Raw genomic sequence first — 10,620 nt, forward strand, 5'->3', positions numbered from 1 at the left:
GCATTGCCGGTGGTACGTTTAATTGAGAGCCACGAAAATTGGCACACATATGTAACAGACTATGATCTACAAAAAAGCCTGTTGGTGCCATATGCTAAACCTAACAGGAAGTCCGCCAGAGGTGAGGCATCAAATTTTGTGTTTCAAAATTCTTATTTAATGAAGCATTCCCGGCTGTACATTTCACCTAGAGTTACCAACATTTGAAGACATATGTAACAGCCCTCAAGGTACAAAAAACTCTTTTTGAACCATATGCTAAACCGAACAGGAAGTCCGCCATTTTGATTTACTTTGGAACGTGTTGCCATTTTTTGGGCCATTTCATAGGGGTCTTATTTTAAAGAACTCCTCCTACGGAGTTTATCCGATCATCTCCAAACTTGGTGTGATTCATCTTAAGATGTTGAAGATGAAAAGTTATTGAAAGCTTTTTATTTCGTCGCACGCTGTTGCCGTGGCATGCACAGTTTGCAAAGGAAAAAAATTCCCTCTTAATGAAGCATTCCCAGTTGTACGAAGCAGCGAGAGCTACGGAAATTTGGAGACAAATTTAACAGCCCACGATGTACAAAAAAGTCTCTTGGTGCCATGTGCTAAACCCAACAGGAAGTCCCGTAGGGGCCGGTCATCACATTTTGTGGTAAAAAACTCCTCTTTAACGAAGCATTCCCGGTTGTACGTTTCACCTAGCGCTATGATAATTTAGAGGCATACATAAGAGCCCACGATGTACAAAAAAGTCTCTTGGAACCATCTGCTAAACCAAACAGGAAGTCCGCCATTTTGATTTACGTTGGGATTTGTAGCCATTTTTTGTGGCCTTTTTTAGGGGTCATATTTTAACGAACTCCTCCTACAAAATTTATCCGACTGTCTTCAAACTTGGTGTGCTTCATCTTAAGATGTTTAAGATACAAAGTTATCGAAAGTTATTTATTTTGTCCCACGCCGTTTCATGGCGATGCATTGTTTGCCAAGTAAAATGCTGCTTTTTTTTTTTTGGTCTAAACATGTGCAAAAACTCATGAAACTTTACACACACATCAGGCTTGTCATAAGCATGAATATTTTAGAGATTTCTTATTAAATTTGCAATAAATGCTTCAATAGCGCCCTCTAGACATTTTTATGAAGTCTTTCCGATTATATGATTCAGCTAGATGTGTGAATATTGGCAGGCATGCCTAATATATTCAAAAATAATTCTATATAGCCATGTGCCAATCCATTTTGATTTTATTTTGTTAATTATGCATCATTTTTGGCCTTTCCATGAAACTTTAGAAACACAAAGCATGGCAAAAACGTTTAAAATTTAGATGGTTTCCTATTTGACAGTACCCCAACATGCCAGTACCCCGACGTGCAAATACCCCAACGTGGCCCGGGTTGCGAGGGCCCTTTATAGCTGCTCGCAGCTCTAGTTATTCTTCTTCTTCTTTTTCTTTGTTATTATTCTTTTCCGCAAACAACCACATTTTTGAGGCACTAAACATGAACGAAAACTCACCAAACTTTACACGGAGATCGGGCCTGGCGAAAAATTTGATATTTTAAAGTCGCCATACATGATACATGAAAAATGGCTCTGTAGCGCCACCTACATAGGTTTAACGGATCCCTGTCCCGCTACGATTGTCCTATGGCTACGAAAATTGTGTGGCACCTGTAGCACATCCAGATGAACAAAAACCTCTTTGATATGTGTACCCTAAAATAGACAGAAAGTGAGGTATGAGTATTTGAATGTCCAATTTTGGCCCATTTTTGCACATTTACAGGGGTCATACTTTTTCCCGCTTCTCCTACACGGTTAACCCGATTGACTTCAAACTTGGGCTGTACCATCTCAACACCTGGGACAACATCATGGTAAAAAATCTAAAGTTTTTGACATACTATATGACGGTGGCGGGGCATCAAATTTACAGTTTCAAAATTCTTACTTAACAAAGCATTGCCGTGGTACGTTTAATTGAGAGCCACGAAAATTGGTACACATATGTAACAGACTATGATCTACAAAAAAACTCTTTTTGAACCATATGCTAAACCTAACAGGAAGTCCGCCAGAGGCGAGGCATCAAATTTTGTGTTTCAAAATTCTTATTTAATGAAGCATTCCCGGCTGTACATTTCACCTAGAGTTACCAACATTTGAAGACATATGTAACAGCCCTCAAGGTACAAAAAACTCTTTTTGAACCATATGCTAAACCGAACAGGAAGTCCGCCGTTTTGATTTACTTTGGAACGTGTTGCCATTTTTTGGGCCATTTCATAGGGGTCTTATTTTAACGAACTCCTCCTACGGAGTTTATCCGATCATCTCCAAACTTGGTGTGATTCATCTTAAGATGTTGAAGATGAAAAGTTATTGAAAGCTTTTTATTTCGTCGCACGCTATTGCCGTGGCATGCACAGTTTGCAAAGGAAAAAATTCCCTCTTAATGAAGCATTCACAGTTGTACGAAGCAGCTCGAGCTACGAAAATTTGGAGACAAATTTAACAGCCCACAATGTACAAAAAAGTCTCTTGGTGCCATGTGCTAAACCCAACAAGAAGTCCCGTAAGGGCCGGTCATCACATTTTGAGGTAAAAAACTCCTCTTTAACGAAGCATTCCCGGTTGTACGTTTCACCTAGCGCTATGATAATTTAGAGGCATACATAAGAGCCCACGATGTACAAAATAGTCTCTTGGAACCATCTTCCAAAACAAACAGGAAGTCCGCCATTTTGATTTACGTTGGGATTTGTAGCCATTTTTTGTGGCCTTTTTTAGGGGTCATATTTTAACGAATTCCTCCTACAAAATTTATCCGACTGTCTTCAAACTTGGTGTGCTTCATCTTTTTTTTTTTTTTTTTTTTTTTTTTTTTTTTTTTTTTTTTAAGAGCTCAGAATTGTTCATTCGGTAGTCTTACCGATTCAACGTCTTGTCATCATTGCTCTTTTTTTTTTTTTTTTTTTTTTTTTTGTGTGTGTATGTGTGCGTGCGTTTGCGTGCGTTTGCGTGCGTGCGTTTGCGTGCGTGCGTGCGTGCGTTTGCGTGTGTGCGTTTGCGTGCGTTTGCGTGCGTGCGTGTGCGTGCGTGCAAATACGTATAAATTTATACTCATTCATTCACCTAAAACCTTATAAATATCCCATTACCCTTCGCCTTAACCAGGTACTTCAGAATCTTGCCAGAGTCGTGAGATTTAAATGGTCAGGAGACCAGAGAAAAGGTCAGAAAAAAAAAGAAATAAAGAGAAAAGAAAGGTAGATCAAAGTGACATCCAGCACCGACCAAACACTTCCTGCCTTCCCCATGATTACAAAATCAAAGTCTTACGCCAACCCCGGAAGCCTCTAAATTCCAGCAAATTTAGCGAGATCTCAAGAGCCCAGAGGAAAAACTAAAGAGAGGAAGGAGGGAAGGATCGATAAGGCAGAGTGAGATCAATAGAAGCCAGTACATCCAATCCATCAAAGTGAAGTCCAGCACCAACAAGACCCCTCCTGCGTGGTTACAAAACCGGAGTCTTATGCCAACCCCAGAAACCTCATACTTCTAATAAATTAAGATCTCAAGTGACCAGAGGAAAAACTAAAGAGAGGAAGGAGGGAAGGATAGATAAAGCAAAGTGAGAACCACAGACACCAGCACCAACTGATTCAAGGGGCTGTGGGAGGGAGAGGGTACTTCTGTTGAGTTTCAGTAGATGCTGGTGCGACGGATCTGGCATGCATAAGGACCACCACCAAAGAAAGAAGCCGTCAACCGCGGTCCAGCAAAGCGAGCACCCCCCCCCCCCCCCGGAATCCCCAGGCCGCGGCAGCACCAAGGCCACCCCCAAGCCACCCGAGCGGACACCGGTCGGCGAGCCGACCCAGACACCCGGAACACCCCCGCCCCAGCCCCGGCCCACACCCCCGAGCCCAAGGCCGCAGAACGAGGCCCAGCGGGCCCCCACAGCGCCCCACCGGTCCCCAGCCCCCATCCCCCCACGACCCCCCCGCACCCCACCCAAACCCGCCATCCACCACGACCCAGGCCCCACCACCCCCGACCCCCAAACCCCCGAACACACCCCGACCCCCAGCACCCAACCCCCCACCCACCCATACCTCCACCCCCCCCCCAAACAAGCCGCCCCCCCCCGACGGCCGCCACCCCCCCCCCCGCGAACCCGGCCCCCCGCGAGAACCCCCCACCCCCCCCCCCCCGGAAACCGGCACCGGGCAGCAGCGCAGAGAGGGAAGATGTGCCCACCCCACCTCCAGCCGCGCGAGATTTGCACAGCGGCGGGAGGGGGGAAGCAGAGGAGGAAGCACCAGGGGAGAAGGCGGAACACCAGAACACCGAGCCCGGTGGGGAGAGGCCCCGGTCGTCACGCCAGAGTACTAGTGACACCTAACCCTGTTACTGAGTCCGCCAGCTCGCCGACTGGCGAGCTCTACCCTTACACCGTGAATGTGGCCCCACCCAGTGTATATACAAGTGTGTGCGTGTGGTGCATTAAAATTGGGAGCAGGTGAGTCGGAGCAGAGGGAAAAAATTTCCCCTACTCCGACACACCCGTATCCCCCCCAAAAAAATGAATATGTATATGTGTGGTGCATTAAAAAAGGGAATGGAGGGACAAAGTGGTGGGGCAGGGACACAAGTGGGGGGGACCACAGCGCTGCCAGGCACTGCAGTCCATCCCCTCTGATGGCTCCCCGCCCCAACTCACCCCTCCCCTTGGACGTGAGGTGCATTAAAATTGGAGGGGAGTTGAAGGGTGAAGACGGTGTTTCCACCCTTCCCCACCCCACCAAGAAATGTGTTGTGTGCCCTATGTGTATATTTACAAGGTGTATAGTGCAAGCTAGTGAAGTGAGTAAGAGGAGCGACCAGCGGGGCCTCACCCAACCCGGCGGGTGTAGGTGGCACGCCCGCCCCCCAGCACCCCCACCCCCTGCCGCCCCCCACCTCATCCACCCGGCACCACAATGGGCGGACAGCCAGCGCAGCAGGGCTACCGGACAGCCCACCGGCCACCGGAGCCCGCCCGGGGCGCCAGGAGTTATACCGGAGTGGGGCAGGCCCCAAACCCTCGCCCGGCCCCCGGAGCCCGACGCCCGGGCCGGGGAAGGAGCCCCAGGCCCAGGGAGAGGGAGGGGGAGGGGCCGCAGGGCAGACAGGGAAGGGGGGGGGGGGGGGCGGGGGAAGCGGGGAGAAGACGACAAGAAGGCGAAAGGGCGGCTGCAGGGTAGGAGGCGGGGGGGGAGAGGAGGAGGGAGGGCGACAAGGGAAAAGGGACCGGGAGGCAGAGGAGGATGGGCGGGAGGAGGCGAGGAGGGAGAGGCGACGGGGGGGAGGAAGGGGGAGGGGAGAGGGAACCCCGGGGCACACCGGAGGCCCACCCACCCCGAACCGCGCCGCCGGGCACGGAGCAGCGGACCGCGCCGGGACGGCACCGCCCCGGGCACCAGGGGAAGCACCCCAACACCGCACCCCACAGGGGGCCCAGGGAGCGGCCAAGACGCAACCGCCACCGAGCAGACAACGGGGGGGGGGGGCAGAACCACCCCCGCCCGACCACAGGGGACGGCGTCAAGAAAATTGACTAATTAGCATGCAGTAACACCAAGTGTTGATGCTTAGTGCCCACTAGAAATAAATCTTAAGGAGTTATTGAGTATAGTGTCGTATAGTGTGGTATGCTCGAGCCCACTAGCAGCAACTAGGTTCCTGACTATATAAAAATAAAAACAATCAGATACAAAATACCAAATACAGGAGCAGCGAAAACAGAAGTTGTAACGATGTGGTGGCTCTCGTTAACAGGCAGAATCTTGGCAGGATTAAGTTGCCAAATTGAGATTAAAATATTCTATGTACATAGACCATATTTGTTTAAATCTTGATACTTGATTTTTATTTAAGGCAGAGATTTTTTCCATTGAGATATAATTTATTAGTAAGTTTAACCAGTGGTCGATATTTAGAGATTGTTTATTTTTCCAATTGACAAGGATTATTTTTTTAGCAATAGTAAGGGCTATAAATATAGATTGAGATTGTTTACATGGTAGCTCAGTTATTGTTAAGTCACCTAGTAAACACAGTCTTGGAGATAAAGGAAGCCTACAGTTTAATATATCATCGAGCTTTCCCAAGATTTTAGTCCAGAAATGCAGCACTGGAGTACATGACCATAAAGCATGAAGATAAGTATCGGCAGTGTTTTGTGAGCACTGGAGACAAATGTCGGAGTCAGAGAGTCCCATTTTTTTCATCATATATTGTGTAATATATGTTCTATGAAGTATCTTATATTGGATAAGTTGCAAATTTGTCTGTTTGGTCATTTTAAATACATTTTCACAGATTTGGGTCCAAAAGTCTGGTTCCGGAACTATAGACAAGTCTTTTTCCCATTTTAAAGTCGGTAAATACGTTTTATTTGTGTATAAAAATAACTTATATATTTTTGATATTTTCTTTATTGTTGTTGGAGAAAGCTTTATAATATCTTTAGCTAAGACAGGCAGTTGGAGCGTATCCTGAAGTGTTGGGATTTGTTTCTTAACCATATTTTTAACTTGCAGATAATGTAAGAAATTTCCCTTTTTTATTTCATATTTCTGGACCAAGTTTGTATACGATATAAACTTATTATCTGAGAAAAGATGATGAAGGTGTGTAATTCCTTTCTGCTCCCATGGGCTTAAATGGAACGACTGATTATTAAGTTGAAAGTCGGGGTTATGCCAAATGGGAGAGAGCCCACAGGGCGCCAATTGGGAGTTTGTAATTTCTAATGCCTTCCACCAGGCAGTCAGGGTGGCGGCTATCATTGGGTTTTTAAAACAATTATGTCGTCTTATTGATTTTGTAATAAAGAGTAAATCTGACAGTCTAAGATTATTACAATCCTTCTGCTCCAATTCCAACCAACAGTTAGTATCTCTGTTGGGTTGTGTCCATAGCACAAGATATTGTAGTTGATTAGCTAGATAATAGTACATAAAGTTTGGTGCCTCTAAACCTCCTTTAGATTTACTTTCCTGAAGAGTAGATAGACTAATTTTGGCTTTTTTTTTATTCCAATAGAATTTTATGATAGCAGAGTCCAGCGATTGGAACCAGTTAGACGTAGGTTTAAATGGAATCATTGAAAATAAATAATTAATCTTTGGTAAAACTTTCATTTTTATAGTAGCTATCCGTCCTATTAAAGAGATCGGAAGATTATTCCAGCGCTCCAGGTCACTACGGATACTATCCAATAATGGTGAAAAATTTAAAGAAGTTAATTCAGTTAACTTAGGTGAAATTTTAACACCTAAGTATTTTAAATTACCTGTAGGAAAGGAGTAGTGTGGATCCTGACTTGTAGGATTCCATGAATTTTCTGTAATAGGTAATAATGTTGATTTTGTCCAGTTAATAGAGTAATCTGATAAGTGAGAGAATTTAGTTATTAATTTAAATGCTTCCCCTAGCGAGATAGCAGGTTCTTCTAAATAGAGTAATATATCATCGGCATATAGATTAATTTTATGTTCTATTGTCCCGGAGTGGATTCCTTGGATCCGTCTATCCTGACGTATAGCTAATGCAAGCGGCTCAATAAATATAGCAAATAATAAAGGAGAAATTGGGCACCCTTGTCTTGTTCCCCTTTGTAAAGTAAAACTCTGTGATGTAATCCCATTAGTAGTAACTGTAGCTTTAGGAGAATCATATAATATTGAGACCCATTGAATGAATGACTCCCCGAAGCCGAATTTATTTAAGACAGCAAAGAGGAAGGACCAGTTAACTTTATCGAATGCTTTTTCTGCATCCAGCGAAATAACAACTGCCTTTTTATCATACCGCTGTGACATACTAATCAAGTTAAAGAGTCTCCTAATATTATTAGTAGAATGACGACCTTTAATAAAACCTGTTTGATCACTATGAATAATTGTCGAGATTACCGTCTCTAATCGAGATGCCAAGGCCTTAGCGATAATTTTAATATCGGTATTAATTAGTGATATCGGTCGGTAACTTGACGGGAGGGTAGGGTCTTTTTCTGGCTTTAATAAAAGTTTAATTGCTGCTATATTCATATCTTGACGTATATCACCTTTACTTTTAATTTCAGTTACTACTCTTAGAAATAATGGAGCAAACATTAACCAGAAATGTTTAAAAAATATAGCCGGAAAGCCGTCTGGACCAGGTGCTCTGCCATTAGGCATACTGTCTAAAGCACGATACAACTCATCTATAGTAAGCGGGGTATCGAGAATATCTTTATGTTCAATAGATAACTGAGGTATATTTAAGCTGTTTAGGAATTCCTCAATATATTCAGGGTTAGGTCTATTAATTTCTGTGTATAGATTTCGATAATAGTTATAAAAAATATGGTTAATTTCTTCTGGTGATTGTGTGCATTCACCATTTATATCTTTAATAGCCGTTATAAGAGATTTTTCCCGATTCCGTTGAAGTTGATTTGCCAGGAATTTACCTGATTTATTATTATGTTCAAAATTATTATATCTCAACTGTTGTATTATAAACTCTGTCTTTTTAGATAACATGTTATCTAACTGTATTTTTATATTCTGTAGTTCTATCCATATTTGATTATTTGGGTTTAATACATATTCATCCGTTAGTTGTTTAATTTTATCTTCCAGGTATTTTTCTAATTTTTGATCCTGTTTCTTTTTATAAGTTGAATATGATATAATTTTCCCTCTAATTTCCGCTTTCCCTGCTTCCCAGAGAAGAGAGGTAGATATATTTGGAGAGTCATTTATTTCCAAAAAATCTGCCCACTCCCTTCTAATAATTTTATCAAACTCTACGTCTTTCAGTAATGAGATGTTAAAACGCCATATCGGGGGAGGTTTAAAGGTAGAGTCAATTTGTAGAGTGAGGGAGACTGGTGCATGATCACTTATAATTATAGAATGTATTTTTATAGCAGTTTTATCAACAATAGAATTATTTGTAAGGAAAAAATCAATTCTTGAGAATGATCGGTGCACAGCAGAGAAGAAAGTAAATTCCTTCTTAGTTGGGTTTTGAAGTCTCCAGCCATCGCTGAGGCCAAAATCCTCCATATATTCATCTATTACTTTAGCGGATCGTAATCGCCTTGTATATATCGTATTATTAGAACGATCTATTAACGGGTTCAAGACCGTGTTAAAATCACCTCCAATAATAATAGTAGAATTTGTTGCTAAATCGAGTAACCGAGAGAAAAATTCATGGAAAAAATCAGGGTCATCATTATTTGGGGCATATAAATTACCAATTGTATATACTTTATTAAATATAGTTACCTGGATAATGATATATCGGCCCTCTAAATCTGTTACTATATTATTTAGAGTAAAGAATAAATTCTTATGTATAAGTATAGAGACACCTCTTTGTCTACTATTATAGGAGGCAGAGTAAACTTGACTAAAATTTTTATCTATAAATAATTTTTCTTCTGATTTTTGTAAGTGGGTTTCTTGTAGGAGACAAATATCTGCCTTAAATTTTGAGAGATGGTCTAAAATTTTTATTCTTTTTGCCTGGGAGCGAGCGCCACACACATTCCAGGAGACCAGAACTAATTTCTGCATACAAGCAATATAGACTCAGTCTTATGTATACATCTATATAAGCTGCTTATTAATATTAACATATTGTAGGATAGCAAAAGAGTAATTAGGCAATTTATATAATTTATATAAAGAGAGAGATAGCAAGTAGATAAGTATAATAGTGAAGAAACGTGGGGGGAAGTGAGTGTGAAGGAAATCTGTGGGGGATTCAACATAACAATACACCAGTAAATGGTGACCTAAGCGAGATTATTATTATTATTATTAATTTATTTTTTTAAGAATATATTTCTATATTATTATTATTATTATTATTATTATTATTATTACTATATAGCCTATGCATAATATAAATTCATATTCTATTTCGTAACCCATTATCCATACATATACATACATATACATATACATATATATACATATATACACATATACATACGCATACATATACATATACATACGTCAAATAATCACACAATGCTCGGCTCTACCAATTGTCAGTTAGAACAGCCAAGGGGTCGAGGTTGGGTTTCGGAATAGCTGGCCGTCGATATATAATTTATCAACGACCATCGAAGTCCGTTTACCCTCCTGTCTATTTTGTTTCATGATAGGAAACAGTACTTTTCGCCGCTCGTTTATCTCTCTTGGGAATTGATCATTCATCCCGAAAGATGTCCCTTTGAGCTCCCGTCCTTTACTTTTTACCAATTCTTTATGTTTAAAATGTTCGAACTTAGCAATAATAGGACGGGGCTTATTGCCCTTACGAGCTCCGAGCCGGTGTACACGGTGAAAAGAGATATTATTTACCGTCTCCTGTGGGATCTTTAGCGATGATGTCATGAATTTTTTTATCTCACCCTCTGGATTATCTGGAGAATTTTCGGATATACCTGAGAATATTAGATTTTCCCGCATACTACGGGATTGAACATCTAAGACCGTTTCCTTTAGCATTTTATTTTCCTTTTTAATCGTCTCCAACTCGGCTGTGACAGCGACGAGAGAGGAGCG

The sequence above is a fragment of the Festucalex cinctus genome, chromosome 8 (assembly GCF_051991245.1).
Source record: "Festucalex cinctus isolate MCC-2025b chromosome 8, RoL_Fcin_1.0, whole genome shotgun sequence".
NCBI classification, from domain to species: domain Eukaryota; kingdom Metazoa; phylum Chordata; class Actinopteri; order Syngnathiformes; family Syngnathidae; genus Festucalex; species Festucalex cinctus.